Source organism: Lonchura striata, chromosome 2 (genome assembly GCF_050655825.1).
Source record: "Lonchura striata isolate lonStrDom1 chromosome 2, ASM5065582v1, whole genome shotgun sequence".
Classification (NCBI taxonomy): Eukaryota; Metazoa; Chordata; class Aves; order Passeriformes; family Estrildidae; genus Lonchura; species Lonchura striata.
In genome coordinates, this window is record NC_140704.1 from 105,543,973 (window position 1) to 105,567,383 (window position 23,411).

General features: G+C 41.2%; 1 long non-coding RNA gene across 1 annotated transcript; it reads left to right on the forward strand.

Moving 5' to 3' along the window:
• Positions 1–2,267: 2,267 nt before the first annotated feature.
• LOC146768361 (uncharacterized) lies at positions 2,268–16,131 on the forward strand. Its single transcript, XR_014952854.1, has 3 exons — positions 2,268–3,008; positions 7,566–7,971; positions 8,762–16,131. It is a non-coding gene; the product is annotated as an uncharacterized LOC146768361 (long non-coding RNA).
• Positions 16,132–23,411: the final 7,280 nt, after the last annotated feature.

A 23,411-nucleotide genomic window follows, 5' to 3' on the forward strand; every position in this document is an offset into this window, starting at 1 on the left:
TTCAATAGCAACATAAACAGTTTTCCATGTCTTAGAGTGTTTTATGATGCTCCATTGCAGATGGTACAGGCTATAGTCACTGCAAATGGTAACCTCTGCAGAAAGAGGTAGGGGGTTACCTGCTCCCAGCCTTGTACTGTAGGCACAATAAAGAAGTCTAGATTAATCTCCCACTGTGGACAAGGCTGTGAAAGGCCCAACATATCTGTTGTGACTCCTCCTAGGCTTATTCTGTTCACAGCATCTTTGCAGCTTGGCTGCCTGGGCTTAACATGCTTTGTATGTTTGCCCTTCTGTTTCCAGGAGCGTATACTTGACTCTTATCTTCCTTGGATCTTCAGGGACAACTCCTGGAACAGTTCCCAAAGTTGGTGCATCATTGCTAATATCATGCATTTTCTTTTTATAGGTGTGGAAACAGCCACAGGGGATTCATAACTGTGTCTGACTCCAGTATTGTCTCTTTTACATGTGGCTGGTGCTGCCAAAAAATGATGGCAAGAGACCAATCTCACTCCAATACCAGCAAAAACACAGATAATTTCACAATGATTGCCAGCCCCTATTGACCAGAAGTCCAAGTTCTGTCCAAAACATTTTTAGACAAGAAAAAGCCACAACTGCCTACATGGGAAGGCTGCTGCATTAAGTAATTCAATTGACTCATTTGCACCTACTCATTTCAGGAAAGACCAGCTAATTAAAAGTGTTTCTCTCAGGAGGCAGTTTTCAAGAACTAAGTTTTGATAGACACTAGACATGAGCTTCTGCCAGCTAAGGCAGAGGGATGGCTTCCACCAGCCAGGCACACTTTGAAAAGCATTTGCTGTCTCAAGAACTCCAAAAGATAGTGCCAGGAACTGCAACATTTATCTACAGGTATTTTACCAGTATTCACAGGTAACACACAAGTGTGATGCTTTTTTCTTGGGCAGGGAAGGACAATCAGTGTTATTAAAAATAAGGGTTTCTTCAACAAGGAGAAGAGCCTTCCTTAGGTGGAAGGTGGCACTGCTGTACTGCATGGCCTTACATAGCAAACTGCATCCCAAGCCTCGCTGGAGTCAGCATCAACCAAGTGCCCTTCCCTTGCTACCCAAGGAGAAGACTCTATTTTTCCACATAGCAGACACCATGGGTATTCATTTGAAGATTATAATAGCACAGATTTACAGAGGTACACACAGGCTGAGCAATCTATTTACGCTCCTAAGCACTAAAGTTCACAGGTGCAAAGAACTAAAAGAGAAAATTTTCCAGTCATGGGTGGGAATGGCCAGCCTGCCCTTCCAAAAAGCAGCATGAACTTCATGCAGCACCCACCAACACAGTCAGGTTGAGATTCATTCATTTTAATCTTGTTCCAGGGGACCGCTCACCAGCTTCCACTAACAGTCCTTGATCTTCATGGCTCTTTCTTCTCTACTTTACTTACAAGCCTTCCAACTAATGAGTAGGTTATCTAGCAATTTATCACTTGCTAGCAATTTATCACCTGGCCACCAGCCTCAGCTCATCAGCATATACATAATGAAGCACAAAAAGGGGTAACACACAATATGAATCCCTTTGAAAGGTCAGTCCTCGGCATGAAAGTCTTCCTGAATCAAATAACATTCAAGAGGGACAGCTGGAGTCACAGCTGTAGCTTTTGAATGAAAAACAACTTACAACTCACAGCACTTTAGAAAAATCACAATCCCAGGAAGGGTTTTATATGCACACAAGGGTTTTTTCTTGTAGAGGCTTATATATATATATTTTTTTTTTAACTGAACCTGAGCTCAGCTGTCATGTTTACATGACTTTAAAATCAACAGATATTTATGATGACATTTCTGTGTGATTTTCAGCACTATTTGCCACTTATCATTGTATACAACCCTTGTGGCACCTATGTTTCTGGAAGGACAGGAAATCTATAGCTGTATCCAGTATGAAAAGTATATTGGAACTACACCTGAAAGATTTGTAAGGGATCTTTTATCTTTGTGGGAAAAAAAAGAAAATTCACTGAGACTTAACTATACCAGTGATGATTCATAGGTGGTACACAGTGTTTATGAGCCTGGGTGAACCAACCTAAAAGGCTCACAACAAACCCTCAGAGCATTTGCAAAATGAGGTGGCAGTTTCTGAACAGGCTTAACAGGGACATGGCCGTCCCTGCAGGCATGACACTTGCTCCCATGTTGCCCAGCTCCTGGTCTTGCAGGCCAGCTTTTAACCATTCTGTATGCTTGCTTGTGTCTCCCTGCCCCCAGCAGGACAGCCTGCCCCTCACACAAGCTTCCAGCACATTGTCTGAAGCAGCCTCCAAAAATGGGAAGGAATTTCCCTAGTCCTTCCACTGGATATTTAATGGCTCTCTAGCTAAATTGCCCAGCCCTACAGATTATTTCAGCTAAAACTCATGTCTCCACCTTCCCCTATCCTAGGCTTCTCTCCCTTCCTTTAGGCTTGAGAATTAAATGCAACCATAAAACCATGTTGCTTAGTGACAATTATAACAGCAAAGAAACCAGGTAATTATGGCAGCTCTCCCTTTCTAAAAGGGAGTAATCAAGATGCAATGCCAGGCTAAGAAATGGTTGTCTGGGGAAGATTCCTGTGTCTATCTTGGTGCCTACTTTGCCTTGCTTCTGACCAAGCTAAGGAATTGTAAAAAGCCTTTGAAGTACACTCAGCATGTCATCTGCATATGTTTGCAGCTGGTTTACTGTTAGTGTGGCCAGAGCAGATAAATGATTATGTGTATCCAACCTATATTTGTTGATATTAGCCTTTTTTCTTGGAAGCTGTCTCTGTACACTGTCCAACCCTTGTCTGGCTGCTTGCAATGTCACTTTTTTTGCAAATTCCTGAAACGTGCCACACCATCAACTTGCAGAGGACTTCTAGAAATGCTTCCAAGAAAACACTTTCTTCAGAGAGCTGATGGGACAGCTAGCACAAATTACTAGGTCAGCTGTAATTCCCATCCATCCTAGAGTCAGCATCAACCTCAGGTGAGTGTGGGCTTCTGCATGGAGGGGAGAATAGCTTTGATGCATCCAGAGACAATTCCTTTGTTCCATCTGCCACCAGCATTGCCACAAAATACCCGGTGCGGCTGCTCAGCTGCCACACTGTTCCTGCAGGTCACTTTGATTCCCTGCCACATCTGACTGCTCACCAGGCCCAAACCCACAAAGGCATTTCTGTGCCTAATTTTAACTGAAGTGAAGGGGAGGCAAGTATCTAGATACTGCTGGCTCTTAGTCATTCAACAAGCCTTACCTCCCCCAGGAGGACAAGGACAGCACGAAATGGCATTCAGGGTAGTAGGTAAGGTATGATGCTGTCAGCTCATAATTTTTAAAAGATCCATAAAAGGATTCAGGGTATTCAGCCACCCACACTGGCTTAAATTATTAATTTCTCCCACACTATATAGTCTTTGAATGTGTTTAGGGCTCCCTTTACCTAAGGATAGTGTTGCTTCATATTCTCTAGACAAAAAGCTCTGATGTCTGAGCTTTTCACACACAGCAATGACCATGGTAGGTAAAGGTCTGGCCAGGTTAAACACAACAGGTGAAAAATACCTGAGATCTGACTCTACCGTTCCACCAGTTCTATATCAGCAAAATTTAGATGTATTCAGTAGCATTATTCTGGTTTTATGACACTGTAAGACCCTGAAGCATTAGTATTCATAGATTTTATTATTATTTCCATATTAAAATACCAAATAGCATCTGGTATTTTTAAAATTCAGCTACAATTAAAGTACAGTTTTAATATTTTTAGCCTTTTCTTCATGCAAGCTGCTGAAAGCACACTTCTGCATTTTGTTGCAGGAAACCATTTTCTGCCAGTTTCATATCTGGGATCAAGTATAGTAGCTTTGTGCTGGTAATATACTGGTTATACATTTAAAGAATTACATCCAGTCAAATTTAGAAAGCAAAAATACAATAGGGTTATTTTTGCTAATCTTGTCTTTTACTAAATCTGTCCCTATGAAAACTAAATTCTGGTGCAAATTTGATTTTACGTCTTGAATGTCACCATCTCTTGTAAAAGGCAGAATTAACAAGAAAAATGCATGTATTTCACTTAATTACTATGTATATAACATTCAGCAATATCTGATTGGTTTGGAAAGCTGTGCTGTAAAGATTAACACATCCACAGAAGCATCCACAGAAGGCAGACAGGGTACACTGCTCCAATAGTGCCAAAGTCTGTCACATTACATATTGGCACTCTGGATGAGAAAGAATTTTCCAAGAAATTTAAGTGCTGTGAAAATGAAGTTAGCAGTTTAGAGACACTTACAAAAATAAAGGCTGGTGATTACAAAGCTGGAATTGATGTGGACTGTGTTTACATCTGCTTCCTGGAAGACAAAATGTAATCAGAGGAAGCAAAAAATAATTAGCTTTCAAGATATCCTTTTTTAGTTTTGGGGTCTTGTCAGGAGGAGTTGTTTTCTTGTGGAAGGATAATATGGAAGATTCCTGTGCTGTTATTCCACGGTGTGATTTGATGAGACAGCTGGTGTACCCCATGCTGGAACAACAGCTGGGAATGGTCATGTAATGTTTCTGGACAGTATAACACAAGCCAGTAATCTCTGTCTCTCAGCTATCAGTCACCTTCCTTATAATTAGTTTCAGATGCAGTGTCTAAAGAGGCAGTGAAATGTCAGAAGTCCCACACTCTGAAACAGAGCTTCCTCAGACCCCAGGTAGAGCTTGATTGGTTTTGTTACTGCAGACCACTGACCTTTGAAGAGTGAAATTCCCTGTCACGCTCAAGGAGCTTTTTTTAAAGGACACATCTAATAAATGCTAGCCTTAACACAGTGGCATTTGAAACCTTGCAGAAAAAGGCCTTAAACCTACTGCCAAAACCCACTTTAATCAGGATCAGTCTCACTCAAGTAAGATTAACTGAAGTTAGAAAGAAACTACTCATCCAACACGAGGCAGCTCTCCAGACTCCTTGGGAAATCAGAAATAAAAGGTAGCTGGAGATGGTGATTCATCTGTCCTTGTGGATACCTATCTTAGGGTGGATTTTGTGCCCTCCATGCCACTGATTTCTGAGAGATGGGTGACTAGAGCCTCAATTTTCTGAGGGTTAAATGACCTAAAGCCTACTCATAGTTTCTACAGCTTTGCAGACTTTTCAGTGCTGTGAAGAACAGAAGGAAAACTGTAAAATGTCAGATTGAAGGTCCTTCTATCATGCTTTCCACCACACCAACAGCAGATGCCTAGTGAACAAGCATATGCGAAAATTCCCTGTAACACTCTCCCAATTTTCCAACATTTTCAAAACAGGAACCACCAAATGAGGCTGTGGTTTCTCTGTGGTTAGTACTCCCAGGGCATTACTCTTACATTAAATCTCTAGTCTGTCCTTTAAATCCTAAAAACTTTAGCACCCACACCATCCTTTGTCAAGGAAATCCATGCTGACTGAGATGTTTTGTTTGGAGCCCTATTATTTTATTAGTTTAATCTGATGTCTCCTACCTCATGTACTAGAAAGGAGTAAAAAAAAAAAAATCTATCTATTCATTTTGTCCATGCCAATCAATTTTTTTTTTTTTTTGGTAAATGTATCACCTCTCCCTCTTTTATCTCCTTTCCATATACAAAAGTCCTAGCTTAGTCATCCTTCACACAGATCCTTTCTGTATCTTTGATCATCTTTGTTGCCTACCTCTAAACTTTTTCCAGGCTGCCTTGTAAATTTCTTGTGATGGAGAGATCAGGACCTTCTGAGTTCATTGGAACAGACAAGTTCACACCCAACAGCCCAAATTTGTTGCAGTGCTACTTACTCAGGATCAAAATGCCTGTCAGCACTGTGATAAGTGAGCACAGTGATAAGCAAGGCTGCGGGCAGCAGTTGAAGAGCCTCAGCAGTGTTACTGAAACTGAAGCAACAGGAGCAGACTCAGTCAGGTCTTCCCATCTCATCCTCTTCCACTGCAAGTTGCACATATGAGAGGTGGGAAGTCCCAGCTCAGGGTGACAGAACTATTGCAGGTGTAAGAACTGCAGGACCAAGAGGGAGACAGACACCAGGAGTATGGAAGCTCCTGAAACACAGAGCAGGCGTGAGCAGCTCTTGCTGCCTTCACCGCCTTTCTCCCAGGTCCCTTTGAGGCCTTAGCCATAACCTCAGGACACTGGAGAAGGGGCTGATTTTCCCAGCTCTTCAGTCAAAAGGCAACCCTCACTTGCCAAGCAGAGAAAGTGAAAACACAAAGAACCATTCCCTCAGATCCTTGCCTTTACATGTTCATGCAGAGAAGGCAGTCATCCACAGCAGGTTTCATCATCTAACACTGGAAGTAAATGTGTGTCGCAAATAGTCAACATGCAGAGGTTGTGGGAGGGCCATTCATGAGAACTTTCCCTTGATTTAATGGCAGTCATCACTATGGGAGGTCTGATGGATGATGTGTAGGTCCAGGGCCTTCCCAGTAATCTGCAGTCCCTGCACATGAGACAGGGTTGGTTTTTACCTTCCTGCCTGCAGGCTGGTAGATGAAGAAGTAGGAGCAGGCTGTCCTCAAGTTAAAAAGAGGTCAGCTTTAACCCAGACATCCTCAGAAGCTCTGTTCAAAGCCATGTGGGTGAAGCAACACAAAAGCTTTAAATAACAGTTTTGAGAGAAGAACTCTGGGAGGCTTTGCTTTCAGGGCACCTCATGGATATGCTTACTTTGTGAATAATTTTTTAAGCATTGAACCCTTGCTTATGGGTGTCTTGATCCCAAGGCTTAAGGGGCCTTGCAGATGGCCTCTTGCTGCTTACCACAAATGTTTTATTACTATCTCAACAAAAATCTCCTTTGAAAGAAAGAAGAAAAGCCAGTGGTTGCTTTGCTTCCAGATAGACAACCTTAAAAACACACACACACACAAAAAAAAAAAAAAAAAAAAAAAAGGTATGAAGAGGAAAGGTGGAAACTTGGGGGGAAAATTAAGGAAAGAAAAGGCAAAGGTTAGAAAAACATATTGTGAAAGCTTATTATTATTATTGTTGTTGTTGTTGTTGTTGTTGTTAATAGCTATTATAAAATACTAGCAAAGCAAAATATTTTTTGTCTTCAGAAAAATGTTGAATTCCCAGTAGGGTGGGATGCAGCTGACATTCCAAGTGGTTTTCTGTCTTATTTGGAGCACCATGTCATTAATAGCTAAAGGAAAGAAATGCTTGCTACTGTAGCATTGCAGTCACCTTGATAAAATGTGTGGTCTAGAGCATTTTGTAATTCAGCCAGAGCAGAAATGCAAAGGCAAAGAACAGTAGGAAGAAGAGATAATTTACGTTAGAATGCTGCTATTAGTGTGATGTCACTGCTACTTGTTAATCTCAATTTGTACCAAAGTCTTTGCACAACATTGGTAACAATGCAGTATTAAATATGGCAAGGCAGCAGCATCATGAAGAACCAAAATAATGGATTTACTTTAACTCCTGTGGTGTCACATTTATGCAATAAAAACAACTTTTTACTGCTCTAAATCCAGGAAGACTCTATTTTTGATCTTTCAGGAAAACTAAAGTCATAAGCGAGCGCCTGTACGAGGAAGGGAAAATAAAGCTTATTCCATAAAGCTTTCACCCTTTTCATCACACACATGTGCTGCCTCTTCCCTCAGAACTCAGCAGCCTGCGAAGAGCCTTGAAATCTCAGAGCTTAGGTCAACAAGGACCAATGGATCAAAGGAAACAACTGGGAAAGAAAGCTACAGTGATTATTGCTTGAGTCAAGAACGACACAACCATGGGCTTTCCAGCAGGTCCTTTTCCTCTTTCACATCTTGGAGGCAATCCTGAAGCAAACACAGTGACAGAGATTCATGAAGTGAATGAAGTCCAGCAACTTGGCCTTCTCCAGTAATGTGGTTGGACTATTTTTTAATTAGGAGATTTCATATCTTCATCTCACCCTGCAAAGGTATGAATGACAGCTTATTTCAAGGTCTTAACTTCTAGCAACCCTTATCAAATGTAAGGCAGCTATAGACTTGATGCCAAGGCCACACATTAGTCTGTACAAAAAAAAACCCCATGTATCCAACATCTCCAAACTGCTATACAAAGAAACCATCCCATACTGCAAATTTTTTGGCTTCTATTACACTGGTGGAACTATGGTAGTCATAATCTACTGCCAATTTTTCCCTGTATGCTTTTCCTATATTGTGAAAAATGCATAGTAATCCATAAGACTTTGGTTTAATCAGTGTAAATCACAAACAAGTGAGACTTTTTTTTCTGTTCAAGTAACATGAAATTCTAGGGGTTTTTTTCCCCCCTCTTTTATGTGCATTGTCAGTATTCAGTAAACCAACTCGTGAAAAATCTAAAGCATCTCCTCTAAGCAACTCAGCATCTTCATCTTTAAAAAGTTTTGGCAAGATATTGAGGCCTCTTCTGGTTTTGCTAAAGTCTATGCTAAATTTGCTTTTAGCTTCAAATGAAAGTAGAAGTTTATCTTTAGAATAAAATTCAGATAAATTTGGAGAAGACTAAATAATGGAGAAACAGTATGATCACTAAGAAAACAAAGAAAATTACTAGAGCTTTGGGTTTTTCTTTCTTTGTTTGTTTAATTACAAGTCCATTAAGCAAACAAAATAAAATCTTTCATACCAGGGCTGAAGTAAAGACAGGCAATAAATCACATTATATTTTTATCATCTGATACACCAGAAGATAAATGCTGACTATTGCCATGTTTACAGGTCGTTTCCCTATTTGAACACAGAAAGACAAAGTACACAACTGATCCTGACTCATGCCCTACAAGGCTAGATGTTCAAGATGGATGGAGAAACATATATGACCTCAGTGCCACAATGACTGAAACAACCTTTTCCTTTCTAAGTGTTGGGCCTGTACAAAACAACTAATTGATGTCATCTGTTGCTTAAAGAGAGCTTGGCAACTGTACAGCTCCATGCAGTTCGTAAAGTAAGCACCACCATTAACAATTTCAATGGAGGGAAATGGAGGCAAAGACAGCAAGTGTCTGGTCCTAAATCACCCAGCATGTGGGTGTCAAGTGCACAATCAGGGACGTGTAAGGACCCCCCAAGGCCTGAGCCAGCCTAATGCTGCTCTTCCAGGAACCTCCTTTCCACACAAGCCAGCTGGCTGAGACACCAAAGCATCAGAGCTGCAAATAATAAACAAACTAGGGAGGATGGGACCAAGTTCCCGATGGCAAATACCTCCAAGATTTCAACTGCTGTCAGCAAAACATATATCCCAACAGAGGCAATAACGCAATACCATTGTCTCTGGCTGTCTTTAGTGCAAAGGGTGTATAGAGCAAATCAAATTTGGGTGGTAATAGTTAACTTTGTCATGCCTGATTCCCCTCACCCACATTGTTCAGTGTTACCTCTCCAACCTTCTCTTGCTGCTCCCTGGATAGTCATAACTCATGTGGCAGAAGAAGTGGGGAGAGAGGAAAAGCTCAGGTCCTGTCATGTTTTTACCCACAATTTGAGAGCCACAGGATTGAAATCACTGTTACTCATGTACTACCAATATGTAATTTAACAGAGTGTAGTCGGGAGAGCTGAAAATAAAACCTTAACATTATACAACCTCTCTAGATTACCATTTTTTTTTTCTGTCCTGAAAGTGTTCAATAAGAAATTTTAATTCTGAGCTGAAAAGTAATAGCTCAACCCTGTAGTTATCAAAGTCCTTCCTTGGTTTATGAGGGATACTGTTACTCCTGGAGTTTTGCTAATTGGTTGAGTTTTTTCCCAAGCAGTGGTCATAGTGCCTGAGCCCTGCTAGAATACTTTCTCTGACTTCTTACCAGGCAGCAGTGTTATCAGGCTGTACCATCCTTACACAAAGTACATAAATTATGAGCCTAACAGTTGAATGCAAAACCATTATTGCTAAAATTGTGGGTACAGAGAAGCAGGGATCAGACCTTCTATTTATGAATTTTTTGCTTTGTTTGATGCACAAGAACTGGTGCATAGGACTTACATAGATTTGAAGTAGGTAATAACAATAATTCAGTTCCCCCTCCTTCCAAAAAGTGATCTAATTTGCATTTCTTTCCTCCTTTAATGGGAAAACAATCAGTACAAACTGGAAAGCAGATCAACAAATGCTGAGTCCACATGGAAAGACTAACCTGGGTTCTCTACTCCATTTGTAGCCAAGTAACGCCTCCTCCCCTGAGTCAGGACATCTCTGGTTCAGGATCGTTCCTCACCAGATTGAATAAAAGAGAGAAGTCAGACTCAGAAATGTTTCATAATCTATGTCCACTTCTGGGGTAAAATCAGTGCCTAACATTGTCTCAGGTGGCTTGAAATTATGCTTTTCAAAGTCAGTGGAAAGATTCCTGCTCACCTTAGTGCTCCTTGGGCTGCTATTGCTGTTGGTGCATAAATCACACAGCAATTTAGCCATAGCTCTTGCCTGGGAAGTGGGATGCAGTATTTTGCATAATTTTCTGGTTTAGACTGCACCCCCACACAGAACATATTGGAATAGTTAGTTAATGTTTATTGGGGCGGATCACATCAGCTGGTGTTGCTTTGGAAAGAACAGGCAAAAATGTAAACCAGTTCTTCTATTACACAAGTGTCCCATAGCAAAGTGGAGCCCACTAAGACATGAAAGAAAGGCCCATCATAAAGGGTAGGTATAACTTTGTATCAGTCATCTGCACCTACTTATTTTCTTCTCCTTGCTAACTAGGCCAAGTCACCAGAAGGAGGGATTTCCAGCATCCCCTTACACATAATTTTACCACAACCACACTCAAACTTACCAGTATTCTGCATGAAAAAAGAAAATGTGACCAGCCACCCAAACAACCATATATCCTGACCCACCAAATATCAGACAAACCTGACAGAGCCTTATACAAGTGGCACCTTTCCTGTTGTGTGCATTGTGTTGTCCATTCCATTCAATATCCTGTGGTACTTAGGTCTCTTAAAAGCCTGTTTCTATCTCCATCACTACAGACCAATAACTTCCTTGAGCAAACAGGTCTGTGGCAACAAAAGACTCTGCAGGATTGCACACCTACATATGTATTTGTATGGTAAAACCCTTAAAACCCACTGATATGTTTGCAAATTATGTCATCTGAATTAACATCTTCACATTAAAGCAGTGGTGACATGAGAGCAAAATCAGGTCTCTGACTATTTTAAAATATATATGATACTTTACATCTCTACAGTGCAACTGAAATGAAGGGTTGGAATCCATAGGAACAATTAAGTAATTTTCATGAAACTACTTCCTCCTTTAGGTCCTTGAAAATCATTGTATGTCATTACTGGAGTTGTTCAGCTAAGGATAGCACAAATGTTAGGAAAAAAGTGTATTCAGAAACACAAGACATAGATTTCAGCTAGCTGTCTCCTGAAGAAACAAAAAGCCCGTCTGTTGCAACATAAGCACAAATGAGGAGCAGGCCTGAGGTTCTACAGGAAGAAAAGCAGTCTGAAAGAGAAAGGGGGAGAACAAGTCTTGCCTGCTAGCGATAACAGTTTTAAAGGATGTACAGTGTTAGACCTTCTGAGGAACGCTTGGCCCCTTTATTTTATTACTAATTGTGTCTTGAAACAGCCATTTATAGAAGAGATCCACTCTGCTCATTGTCAATTACTAACATATGTCCCACACTTGGCAAACAGGACAACTTGGGAATGACATTTTGTGAATAATCAACAACATCACCCAAAAGTGGATGTGTTTTTGCCTTGGGCTTATAAAATATTTTTTCCCCAAACAAGATAGCTTTCTCACAATGGTGCCAAATGGAACATATTAAGCCTCAATGATGGCTGAAAACACTGTGCACTGAAGAGGCAGCGATGGGGCTGTGAGAGCTCGTCTTGGACCTCAGGACAAACAGCTGCGAGTGTACCAGTCACAGCTGCTGCTCTGCACAAAGGAGCCTCTGGGCATTGCTATGGCACAAACAAATCATGCACTAAAATGGCAAGCTTTGGCAAAGTGACTGTGGGACTTCCCAGAGGTCTGGGATTCAATCATAAAACACTACCCAGGATGTAATCCTCACAGCAAGCAGCAAAAACTATGGACAGAATGTGTAAGACAGGACATAGAAACTGCCAGCATGTTGCAGAAATATGTGTGGCCTACTAAGGAACCCCAAACATACAGACAGCTGTCACTTACATGCATACAAACAGTGAATACAGGAATAATGATGAACAATTTACCTGAAGTGATAAGGATTATGCTTGCTCTTCACCTCATTTAACTTTCAGCTTAGTTTGTTTTGTAGTCCACATTCATTGTTCAGGCTATCTTTATCAAAACTCCTACAAAGCAGCTCAGCTTCCACAGTTCACACTGCCTGCCTCTTTCCAGGGACTCTAACAAAACTCAGAAAAATATCTTTGGTTGCTGTTTCACAGCTTATGTGTCTGAAAAAAGACAAGTCTCCTTTATCCTTCCCTCCTTTCATACTCTTCCATCCTTTCAGGGAATCTCCCAGTGCTGCCCCACCCTTCTTTGGGGTATCTCCATCTTCATCAGATCTTCCCTGAGCCATTTTTGCTGCGTTAGTCCTCTGCAAAATTTGGAATTAAATCATGTAAAGTAGTGTTCCATAAGCCTACACATGGTAGGCAGCAGGAGCTCACAGTCAGGAGACAGCAAGGGCAATGTGAAGATGATGAGATGGGGCAGCAGAAGGGACTTTTCTCCAGTGGTTATGTGACACCAAACTGACTCATTGCCTCCCATGGAACTGCAGTCCCAGAAAGGCCACCTGTCTCCAAGACAGTGAATGGTGGGAGACAGGAATCCCAGTATATGGTAGGGAAAGACTGATACTCAAAATGAAGTTTGGACACTTTTGTTCTCTGTTTAGTTCTATAGTCATTATGAAATTAACTCTTGCCATTAATGCATTGTTATATGAGGGTCTAGGTCCCTCAGCAGCCACCTCTATGGAGAGGAGCAGACACTCAGCAGCAATGCTACATATCATGAGGAAAGCCTTGACCCATCATCATGTGTACACAGCCCTTTTCTGGCTTTTCACAACCAACTCATTCCCTCTCATATCCTTCTTATTGCTTCTGATTTTTATCTCAGGTGTACATTAGCAATCCTTTCCCTGAGATGGAGCTGACCAATGAGTCCTTGTTCAGTGTGAGGAATGTCATGAGGAATGGCTGAGCAGGTCCCAGCACTGAACCAGTGACATATTATGGTTGAAAAAAAACAGTCTTCATTCTCAAAAACTTATTAATTACCATACTGCATCCTGTGATTAAGGAAGCACTTCAGTCACATAACATCTCTCCTGATAGGGATGGGACTACTTAGAGCCAGTGGGCTTTGCTTATGTAGAGCAAGGTGAAAATCCCAAGTACCAGCACAGGCTGGGGGCTCACATACTGGAGAAGGACGTGGGAGTTTTGGTGGGTGACCAATTGACCATGAGCTGGCAATGCCCTTACAGCCAGGAGGGCCAGTAGCATCCTGGGGTGCATTGGGAAGAGTGGCCAAAGGTCGAGGGAGCTGATGCTGCCCCAATATTCAGCACTGGTGAGGCCACATCTGCAGGGCTGTGTCCAGTTCTGGGCTCCTCAGTACAAAAGAGACATGGAGCTACTGCAGAGGGTTCAGTGGAGGGCCACAAAGATTATTAGGAATCTGAAGCATCTCTCTTATGAGGAGAGGCTGAGAGAGCTGGGCCTGTTCTGTCCAGAGAAGAGGAGACTGAAAGGGGATCTCGTTAATGGAGGTAAATATCTCAAAGGCAGGCGCCAAGAGGGTGGTGCCAGACTCTTTTCAGTGGTGGCCAGCAACAGGACAAGGAGCAATGGCCATAAACTGAAACACAAGAAGTTCCACCTCAACATGAGGAAGAACTTTTTTACCTTGAGAGTGGCAGAGTGCTGGAACAGGCTGCCGAGGGAAGTCATGGAATCTCCCTCTCTGGAGACATTCAAAACTCACCCGAAGAGTTCCTGTGTAACCTGCTCTAGGTGACCCTGTCTTGGCAGAGGAGTTGGACTAGGTGATCTCCAGGGAACCCTTCCAACCCTAAAAATTTCATGATTCAGACCTGCCACAGGCTGGATATGGTGGTTGCTGAATAGCCATGGTGGATTTAAAACTTACCTCAGGAAGATACACTATTATCTCAATTTACTACAAAGTGCAGAAAGACAGAGATGATCCGTAGGTCACTTCTAGGGCATAATTAGTTTTGTCTGGTTGTGATTTGTTGTTGCTTTGGGGTTTTTGTTGTTTGTTTGCTTTTTCTTCAGTCTTAAAAATAATCACTTTCATCAGAAATGCCTACTAGCTCTTCAGTGCATGTGCACTGTGCAGTGCAATGTGCATCATCCACTTTTAGCTCTCCTTTATTTTCAATCAATTCCTAAACACTGAGAAAATCTAGCAGCCTTAAAAGCTTATATCTGACAAAAGATGAAAAGTCATTTAGCACCATGCCACACACACACACATATGTATGTATCAATATCACCCTAATGCATTGCAAGCTCACAGTGTTTTTGCTGTGCTTTAACTCTCCCAAAATGATTTTCAAAGAGAAAAAGTACATTCCCCTGAAAAGTTCTCCCTAACCTCAATTCCCACACATTTAAGTAAAAATAACATTCCCTCTTTAAAGCTTATTAGATCAGGGCTCCATTTAGTATAAAATGAGGGTCTTACTGTTGCTCATGTGAATGCTGCCAACAGCTTAAAAGGTTTTGCTCTGGTGGGAAGAAGATGGGCCATGATTGAAGGAGTATGACTGCAGCACTGCTGTCATCTACATAAGTGAAGTATGTTGAGATAATTTCTCTCAACCATCCCCTTTAAATCATTCACTTTCCTATTTCATCAAGATTCTTAACAGCTCCAAATAAGAGAGATCCCTGTAGACATCCAATTTATTCTGCACTGTTTTCAGCTGTTTTCTCTCAATTTCCTGCTCTGTGCCTCTTTCTTTGAGCTTTTACTTCTCCTGTCTAGAAGTTTGCTGTTTCTATCACTGCTGTAGGTGTAACTCTTCATATTCAGACCTATCCTCTTCATTATACAACATAAAAATTGCACATAAACTGAAAAAAAAAAAAAAACCCAAAAACAAAAACACCACAAACCAACAACAACAAAAATAAAAACCAGAGGACTGGAATACCTGGTGCTGTTAATGGCATCAAAGGGCTTTGAGAACAAAGCTCAAAGGACAGTCCCTAATAATTCACCTGTGAGCATTTTTCTAAATTCTTATACAATCTAGTGTGAAAAGACTGTATTTTATTGTGTTACACTTAACACTTAGACTCTGGCCTTTGGTATTAATGGGAATGTCCTTCAACTAGAGCTGCTTTTTGTTCCTTTTCTTTGATTCATTAGTTGTTTACTGCAGGCTATTAACAATCCTCAGACTAGCTTTAATCCACAGCCAGAGCCTTTAAATATAATACACCATCAACAGGTAATTGTTCACTTTGAAGTCTTTCCTTCTTTTTTTCCTTAGCTGTTTGAGGTGATATCTGAGGCTTTAAAGTCTGGTAACAGAGTACTTCTATCAAAGCACTAAAATTAGTAATGTAAATGTCAAGAAGTTAATTTGCATACTTTAAATATAAGGATTACCTATCTTTTCTTTTTCTCTCCTTTCATTCTTTCCTTTTTTTTTTTTCTTTCTTTCATTCTTTCACTTGTTTTTACTTTCTTTTTTTCTTCTAGCTGGAGTTCTCCAAACTCCAGCTAGATGTTTGGAAAACTTTTGATGCTTTTGCAACAGTGGTAGTTTGAGAGTTTAGAATTGGGTAACTGTGCTATATATGACTAACACTATAAATTTAAGATTATCATCTCTTTTCATCATGCTTGGTAGAGTTTTATTTCAGTAGTCATTCTAGTAGTCAGCTCAGAAATCCAGATCTATAATTCCAAGTAAGAGCCTCTGAACATACAGTGGTATAAGCACAAGTTTATGGTGCTGTGCTGGTTTCAGAGGTCTTTGACTCAGGTCCTTTGGCTTCATGTCAGGCAGGTTGTTAAGACCCCAATTAAGTGTTTCTATACTTAAGGCTTTCCTAAGTGCTGTCTGATACTGTTACATGTTTCCCTGAACTAGGACCTTTGTGTGCAAACTTGCAGAAACTCCAGGGCCGCTCTCAGATACACTGAGAAAGACACAAATAACACATATAGGACAACGTCTACAGAACTACAGGTGAGTCTGGGATCTCTCTAGCTGAGTGTTCTTTCATTTGAAGGACTTCTAGGACCTTAAAATTGAAATACATAGTATCATGGTGAACAGCTGAGATAATTTTTCTTTTACTTACGGTATTCTGTTTTAATCTGTCATGCAGCATTTTATAACTTTGGTTTGTACACACCCGTGGAAATAACTTCTGAGAAAGAGCTGGTCCATAAATGCAAGACAGTTGTATTTATTGAGATACAGGGTGCAACATGCTCTGATTATTCATATATCTCTCATTATGTTCTTGTGGGGTGCTCTGATATGTGGCTTCTAGCCGAGGTGTCACCAGGCATGTGGAGTATTAGTATTAGTATTAGTATTAGTATTAGTATTAGTATTAGTATTAGTATTAGTATTAGTATTATTTTGCCCTTTTGCCTTTAATTCTGTTCACAGGCAGCAGTAATCACACACAGCACATGTAATAGGCAGAGTGCTGCTCTCCCAGCTCCCAGTTAGCATTAGAATGATTAGGGTGACTGAGGCAGTCAGCACACGGACCATCTGCTTTGATCATGACAACACTCCTGGAAAGCACTGAAAGTGAAGAGCATCTACTTCCCTGCAGATGAAGGAGCCAAGAGTCAAGTTTCAGCCTCATTTCACTGAGGCTTTCATTGTTAAGACAGTAAGTAAATTATGGAAGGAATGTCAAGCCACTGACACCATCACTGTCTGGCTCTCCACAAGAGGAATAATCAATCCAGCACATGAATTTGGAGTAGTGGGGTACTCTCTGCAGCCCCAGCTGCAGGAAGGCAAGTCTGAGCATGCTTTGTCTTTCCCTGGTAAGTAATCTGCAGTATCATGAGAGAAAATGCACACATACCGAAAAGTTAAAACTATGAAAATTATGTGACCAATATCCTTGCTTTTGGGGAAGATCTAAAAGCTTCTCAAAGGGAAAGTAACAGTTAAAAAGGCTTTATCTTTGCAAGCATTATAAAAAAGTTCATAAACTGTATACACTACAAAGGCACTGCCTTCGCTCCTCCATCTCTGTGATTTCTTTAGATTGAAGAAACCTGTTGGCTTGAGTTCTAAAACCCTAGATAAAAGCTTTGATTTGTTAATTAAATTTTTACTGCTATCTGCATTTGATATCTCAGTCAAATTGTATCCGCTTGCAACAACAGAAAAAGTCACATCAAAGGAAAGCTCCACCTCCATGACCTGTAATTACAGAATTTACTGCAGTGTGACACTGGCTGCAAGATGCACCTGCCAGGCAGACCCAGCTTACTATCTGCACCTAAAACAAAGCCATTTCATTCAGCTGGGGTGAGCCAACACATGCTGAACAAAAGGGCTATGTTTTGTCAGGAGCCAGTCTAGGGCATTGCTTGTCCTGAGACAGACAGGAGCTTCTGAAAACAAGGGGGTTTTTCTGTGTTATCACACTAAAATGGGGATAAGGATGAGCTCCCACAGAGAAAGGCAGTAGTAGGGAAAAAGGGAAAATAAATTGGAATGGGAAGATAAAGGGAATTAAAAAGCAAAAGAAGAAAAAGGAAAGAAAATCCATCCTTGTGGTTGAAACAAAACAAAAAGAAGGAAAAACCTACTCATAAAGAAAACACTGACAAAATATTAGGAAACAGAGAAAGAGCGGCAGAGAGAAAACAGAGAGGAAAACAAAGCAGATATTATGCATACATACTAACACATCCTCTGGAGTCAGACTTCAGAATGCAGTGTTCTCGCCCTTAAACACCCACACAGGTATTGCAGAAATCCCCAATTCGTGTCAATGCATTCTTTGGCCCTCAGTTGTTTTGCACCATATTTTCAAACAAGCAGAAATGTAATATGGCAAAGACTCACAACATAGTCCTTATTAAACTTGGGAGTCTCCCTGTGAGCCTTAGAAATTACTGTTAATATTTACATCTGGAAAGCAAAACACAAAGAAGGAAAATAAGTAAGGCATTGAATAGACTTGCTGGGTAGAAATTTTTCCTGGAATTATTAATATGCATAAAATATCCATATTACAGAACAGGCATTTTCAGCAGGAGAATAATAATTTTGTTGAAAAAAAATTCTGTTGGGAAAACCAATATGAAAAATCCATGTCTATCCGCCCAGAAGACAATTGCTACTACTGCTTCAGTGATGCAGGGATTTCCAGGCAGGCCATCAAAAAAATAGTTCTCAGTTTGGTTCTCTCCCATGGATTAATGTCCAAGACAACCTTTCCTGAAAAAATAAATTAATAATTTAAAAAATAATTCCTCACATAGGATGCTAATTTCATTGAGGGTTTTTTTTCAGAGTTTCTTGTTTTCTGACCAGAATTTTCATTCTTTCCGTTTGTATTTTTGTTTTTTTTTAATGAGAGAAATGGATAAACTAAAATTGCTGTCTTTGACATACTTCAGCATGCACCTGGCCTCAATGTAACAGGCAAAAGTTTCCTACTGACTTCTGTGGGCCTAAGATTTTGCACCTTGCATCCCTTTGGCCTCAGCAAGCACTGACTAAAGAATGTTGCTGAAAAGCATGGGGTGAGATGTGTGGTGGGATAAAGGGTCTGCAGACATCAAAGGTTTTCTCTGTTTTCATTGGAACTTCAAAACGCTGTTGAAATATTTACCAAACCAAACTGATGTGATGTCTCTGAAAGCTTGGATGAAAAGCACCCACTATGGCAAGCTAGGGTTTAAGCCTGGAGCACTGCCAGAACATTCCTTCCAACAGCCATGCCCAAAAATTTGGCATCACCCTTTTGTCCAATCTGTGCTATCAGAGCCATTTTCAGCAGTTTTCCTCTGATGCAGTGTTGGCTTTCCTCTGCTGAGAACAGCAGGAATGCAGTCCCAGCTGAGGACAGGAGATGTTCAAATCCCACCATCATCCCCAAACTTTTCAGATGCTGTTTCAGAAATTACAGCCCTCCAAGCCTGGGCTGTAGTCACTCCCTGGGTTTCATCACCACCTAGCAAAACAAGGAGTAACTTGGGAAGACTCTCAGGGATAACAGGACACATGGCAGCCTGTTGGGTCTCTCAGCATCCCAAAACAGGCCAGGGCTAATTCAGAGTTAAAAACTCCCCACCCCTGTTAAATGACTGGTGTTATTTCTGGTATTGCTCTGTGTCATAATTTAATCTTAGGAAAACCAGGAGGCAGACTACAGTACAGGTCAAGTCTTCACAGCTCCAGCCTGGCAACATCAAAGTTCTTCCTGACTACATGACCTCCAACTTCTCTCAGCCTGGAAAAAATCTGCCTCAAGAGCTATTTCCCCCTCCTGAGAACAGAAAAGGTTTCTGGAAAGGATAGGGCAGCAGGCAGCTTTTAGAATGTGCTGGTTGTCTGTGTTCCCAGCTGGTCCCCTTAGGTGGAAAAAGAGGTCAGCCTAATCCCTGTTCCCTTCCCCTCTGATTCTTCCCTCCTTGCAACATAGTCCTTTGGGTCTGAGGATGAAGGAGATTTTGGCTTTTGCTTTGGAAGAAGGCCAAAACTCTCTATTTTCAGAAGGTGACTATGAAACTCGGAACAAACCCCACAGGGTACAAAATTAATGTGAGACCAAAAGCAGAGGATTACCACAGCCCACGGCAGATGGCTCTTCTGTCCAAAATCCTCATGTTACACCAAATTTGCAGGCAGTAAGCAGCATGATACCTTGCTGCTGTGAATTCCTGCTCTCAGCAGCCTTCACACCCTGGCTGAGGGAGCCTCAGAGTTGGGAGGACCAACACTGGGTCCTGAGAACTTCCCCAGAGCAGAAGGAGTTGCACATAAGTGAGAACTGACCTGGTGTTCAAGCTGCTGATTCACCATGACAATGAAGGTTGAGGGGCTGCTGCCCTGTCAGGCATGCAGGGAGCTGGATTTTGGGGGATGAAGGCAGGATAAGATGCTTGCCAGGGAGGGAGGGGGATAGAGTGGACCCAAGGGAGGACAGCAGCAATCTAGTTGTGGAATGGGCAGGTGTGAGATTAGAGACGTGGGAAGCTGTCAAGGTGTTTTGTTTTCAGGTAAGGCTAGAAGCATTCATGAAACATCTTACAGAAATAAATACAAATTTGCTTTAGCTGGATTCAGTTTGAGGTATTGAAGTGGATCTTGATCAGTAAATCTGAGGACTCCTGCAAAAAATTACCAAAGTACATCTGAAGTGCATAATTTTGCAAGAGTGGTAAAATATTTTTCATTTCCACAAAGACCAAAGGAGCAGAAACACAAACATCAAGTTTTCAAATATTGAGAGTAGCATCAAAGGGCAGTCACTAACAGAGAGCATTAAAAGGCACTTCACCCAAACTATCTGGAGAGCCCTGGATCACCCTGTTCTGCACAGGTAAGAACTGGTCTGTAATTTCTAGAAGAGGTCACTCACTGTGTGGCAGCCTTCAGGTTTCTGAGGCTCTGTGTGGAAGTGAAACAAGAGAGACCACGACTCTCATCTCTTTATAAACCATGTCCAAGTAAAGTTTACTTTTGCTTTCTGTCTGGGTCAAGCTGGTACAACCAAGGCAAGAGCCATGGGGCAGAGCCTGAGTCCATACTGTACTGCTGCCATCTATCTGGATTTCCATACTGGGCAAGCCAATCTCCTTGCACCTGGAGCAAGCCAACATGTGAGCAGCATCGATGGCTGAGCACCTCAGAATGATGCTGACATCATAGCTAAGAGAGCAGAGCCAGGCAGAAACACCAGAAACTGGAGTAAAATACATTCAGAGACAGAGAAATTCCACAGCTGCTAGCTGGACTTGGAAAAGAGCTATGACTCTTTTGACCTCCCAAATCAAAGCTAGGGAAAAGTCACCCTAGATTACCTTCCAGGGCTGTCAATAGTCACACTACATTTAAAAAGCTATGTGTAAAAGAATTAAAAAGCAGTGAGAGCTATTACACACTTTTAAAGTCATTCAAATTCAGTTTTGAAAATATATCAACAATCTATTTGCCTGAAAGCGGAGTGCTGTGATCCTTGTTTACCAAGTAAAACAAACACTCTACAGCATGGGTAAATGACCCACAAATGCAAGTCTTTACAAGCCTCCTCATTACAGTGAGATCAGAGTGTGCCATGTGTGGCTATCATTTTCTCAGGGCTTTTTCTTCTCCTCTTCCTGCTTTTTGTCAAAGTTCCTGGCTTCCCATCTGCTTTCTATTTGCAGTTGTTAAAGGGAGGGACAAATGCACACACAGTTTGAAGTGGGACAGAAAAAGGGATTAAAGTGCAAATAAATATTAACCAGATGAATGGTTCTCTGCAACACACATCTTCATGAAAAGACTATGAAGGATATGCAATTATGTAGGTACATCCATTGTATACAGTTTGCAGAAAAAACTTTGCCATAGATCATAAGTCCCACATACAGACATTACATTTTCTTGATTCTCTCTGCAAAGAAGAAAAAAATTTGATACAGGGCACAGTTTTAGAATATTTTCCTCTCATCAAGAAAACTGGCATTTTTCAGTTGTGCTAACTCTGCCCCATGACCCTTAGGACACTTGTGCCTGTCCAGGTGATGTTCTTGGTTTGTATTTCTTCTTTCTCAAAATTCTTAATCAATAAAACTACTCAAAACCTCTTAGCAGCTTCCCCTTGGCACTGATGGTATTCTCCTTCCCCCAACTCCTGCATCAACAGTGATATTCTTCCTTCAAAAGCCTCTTGCTCCGAGATGTCAAATGCTGGCTCAGCATTCATGCACATCTTCACCAGGGCAGCCCTCAGCACTTCAGTTCTCCCCAGTGGATCTCATCTTCCTCCCTGAATGCTCATTTGCCTTCAGGCTCCAATCTCCATCATGTGCTCCCTCTTATCCACCTCAAATATCCCCTGGTCACAGCAGGACACTCACCATTTCATCTAGTCTGTGGTGTACTGTCACAAATAAAGCTCTGTTTCATAATTTGAGAGAATAGATAAAAATAAGCAGGTGAGATTTTCTGTCCAGCCCCTTTTCTACTGTTGTATCTTTGAGAGAAAATCAGCAGTGGCTACTAAAATTGTAATTTGGCATATGTACTTCATTGCTTATCAGCTCATTTGCTCAACAACAAAGACAGGAAAATATTGTGGGAGTCATTACACCAGGAGAAGGCTCAGAAAACCTGGAAGTCTTGGATGAAAATCATTTAAATGGCATAGCCAATGATTAGAATGAGTGTCTGTGGCAGTAAATGGGAACATTTTAAAGTGGCATGGAAAGTTTAATCGGTGATTGATGTCCCAACAATTACCTTGCTTTCTAAATCCCTCCATATCATTTAACGAGGTGATTTCAATGTTCTAATAAAATGTGGCAGGGGAATGTTTCCAGATGTACAGTGTGTAGGGAAATAAATGCTTCTCTGAAACCATAATCTGTGCATTAAACCAACCAACATTGTCCTCTGATTGAATTAGCCTTCTGTCTCAATTACAGAGGAAGGAGTCACTGAAAAGTCATTAGATTTTTTTTAATCCTTTCAATTCATGTCAGTTTTATACAAAACAAAAATCCTCCCTTTCTCTTGATTTTTTGGCATAAAACACCATCCTTTCACAAGTGCTGAAATATCTGCTTTTACAATATTTCCCTAAAGCAAGTTGTTTATTCATCCATTGAAAATGGAAAACATTGCCACTTGTGCCCCATGATTGAGTTCTTTATCTCTGATCACTGCAAAAATGAGACTAATATGAATAAGCCCAGCTGTCAAACTACACTTTGAGAATGGAGGAAAATGTTGTGATGAAAAGTCCAGGACATCAGGAATCTCACCAGATCAGTCTGCTTGTCAAACATGACCTGCAGCTGACACTGGGAGGTCACTAGTGTTCCCAGCCCGCTGTGCAGCACTTCTTCAGCATGAAGATTGACTCTTTTAGAAAATTGTTTTTCATTTACAAGGGTGCCTTCTACAACTGCAGGTCTAATTTCTGTACTTCAAAGAGCTCCCACTGAGATGCTCACATGACACATCACCAGACTCATGCTGGTGTACCACATACACAGCAGCCATTGCACTATGGTAGAGAATGTCTTTGAGCAGTGCTGACTTCTCATGGATCCCCTGGGTAACTATGGGGGATGACCCATGGCTGCAGCATTTGCCCCAGGTTTTTCAGACCTATCCCCCACAAATTAATATCCTTCAGCCAA